The sequence below is a fragment of the Tenrec ecaudatus genome, chromosome 12 (assembly GCF_050624435.1).
Source record: "Tenrec ecaudatus isolate mTenEca1 chromosome 12, mTenEca1.hap1, whole genome shotgun sequence".
Taxonomy (NCBI): domain Eukaryota; kingdom Metazoa; phylum Chordata; class Mammalia; order Afrosoricida; family Tenrecidae; genus Tenrec; species Tenrec ecaudatus.
Window position 1 is genome coordinate 64,937,794 of NC_134541.1, and position 2,326 is coordinate 64,940,119.

The 2,326-nt window shown below is 30.9% G+C and overlaps 1 non-coding gene across 1 annotated transcript; it reads left to right on the forward strand.

Annotated features, from left to right (window-relative positions):
* The first annotated feature begins 1,947 nt into the window (after positions 1–1,947).
* LOC142423653 (small nucleolar RNA SNORA9) lies at positions 1,948–2,082 on the forward strand. Its single transcript, XR_012779259.1, has one exon. It is a non-coding gene; the product is annotated as a small nucleolar RNA SNORA9 (small nucleolar RNA).
* Positions 2,083–2,326: the final 244 nt, after the last annotated feature.

Sequence of the window (2,326 nt, forward strand, 5' to 3'; positions counted from 1 at the left end):
TGTCGGAGAGGGCAAGATATGACAAAATAATAATTTATAAATTATCAAGTGTTCATGAGGGAGGTGGGAGGGGGGAGGGAGGGAAAAATGAGGACCTGATCCCAGGGGCTTAAGTGGAGAGCAAATGTTTTGAGAATGATGAGGGCAAGGAGTGTACAAATGTTCTTTACACAATTGATGTATGTATGGATTGTGATAATAGTTGTATGAGCCCCTAGTAAAACAATTAAACATTTCTAAATACACAGCTTTGAAAAAATCATTTTGGTTTTTTTGGTACCCCTCATATATTCAATAATAAAATAAATGCTATTTTTAATGAGTAAGACATGTCCATAGTTATTAATAGCATGTAAAATATATTTCTGCATAAATACATATACATGTGCATTGCAATTATTTTTTTCTGATATATATATATTATTCTCTGAGTGTATTGTTTGCCTTTTGGCAAAGAACAATTTACCAAGTTTTCTGTTCTTTTTCTTTAACACCTTTTGTGTTCTAGCTAGTAAATAACCTTAAGCGTACAAAGATTTTCTTCAACTTATTCTTCTAAGGTATTTATAGTTTCACCTTCTGCACTTAAGTATATGGTCATTTTGAGTTACATTTTGTATATGGTGTGAGATTTAGACTGCATGTTAGCTTTTTGCATATTAGTTTCTAATAATTTAATTGATATTGTGTGCTTCTCAAAAATTAACTGCCATGTTTATATGGACATAGGACTTGATTCTAATAAATTTCACTTCTTTGTATCTAGGCCCATAACCAACAGCAAGTGTTTGGTTCCTAACGCTATAAAGTTCTCTTACATCGATAATTTTCTGTTTCTATCAGAGGGTCTTATTTCTTGTCCCTTAATAACACTTTGTTGAAAATTTTACCTCTAGGTTCATGAAGGTTATTATTCTGTGGAATTCTTTTCTTGTATTACTTTGTTGAGGTCTAAGGATTATTCTGATCTCATAAAATGGATGAGCAAGTGGTCTTACCCTTCTATTTTCTGGAAGCGATTGTGTAAAATTGGTGTTATTTATTCTTTAGGTGTTTGATAGCATTTGTGCCTGAAACCACATGGACCTGTAATTTTCTCTTCAAGAAGGATTGTAACTACAACTTCAATTTATTTAACAGATTTAGTCCATGCACTTAATAGATGCAGATGATCATTTTGTTTAGTGTACATTTTGACAGTTTGTATCTTTTAAAGAATTAGTCCATTTCCATTTCATCTAAATTGTCAAATTCCCATGTATAGTATTTACAGAATTCTGTGGCATAGATATCTATAAACACACACATGCACACATATATATAGTAATAATAAAATATAAGGTAATATGTGTCTTTATGTTTTTGCTTTGAATCTAGCTCGAGGTTTATTTATTTTAGTATCAAACAGCTGGTTTTCATTTTTATTGATATTCCATAATGTATTTTGCTTTTAATTTCAGTGACTTTGACTGCTTAAATAACGATTTCCATTTGTGTGATTGACTTTTCTTTTTCTAGTTTCTTAAGACAGAAGATGAGATTTCTTTTTTCAATATCATTTTATCAGGAACTAATAAAGATATATCATTCCGTACTTCAATCACATCAAACTTAAGTACAAGATTATTTACTTAAGACCTTTCTTTTTACCTGGTAAATATGTCATACTGTAAATATTCCCTAATTACTGTTTTAACAGCATCTTGTACATATTATTTTTAAACATTTAAAATTTTTATACTGGAATATATATATATTTGACCCATGGGATATTTAGAAGTGTGTTATCTAAGAAAATTTTCCTTTTAGCATGTTTTAACTTTTAAACAAATGTAGGTCTTTAACCTGTATTTTACCCTAACTTTTCATAGTGTAATTTTCATAGGCATTGCCTCTTTAGGTCTGTTTTATTCACTGCTGATTTCGCTTGCTATTAAATCAAATCCGTTGCAAGTCTCCAGCGTGCCTGGGTTTGGAGTAACCCTGTGCATTCCTTCAGTGCTTGCAAGAGCAGCTTTGAAGTGGTTTGAGGCCTTGCTCTACAATATCTACAGAGCAAGGTTATAGAAATTTCAGACATTCAGGAAAAGGGAGGGGGGGGGAATCAAATCCGAAAAGCTATACTATTTTGTTAGTGAACTTACCCAATTTGCATTTAACATAATGATTGGTGATGGTTAAATTTGATTCTATCATCTTATGACTAGTTTCCTCTTTCTTATCTTTGATTTTTCTTTTCCTGTTTCTTTTTTCTTGGGTTTGGCTTATTTGTTTTCTTTTTAAATAATAAAATATGAAATCTGAGTAGACTGTATAAATTTAGGTA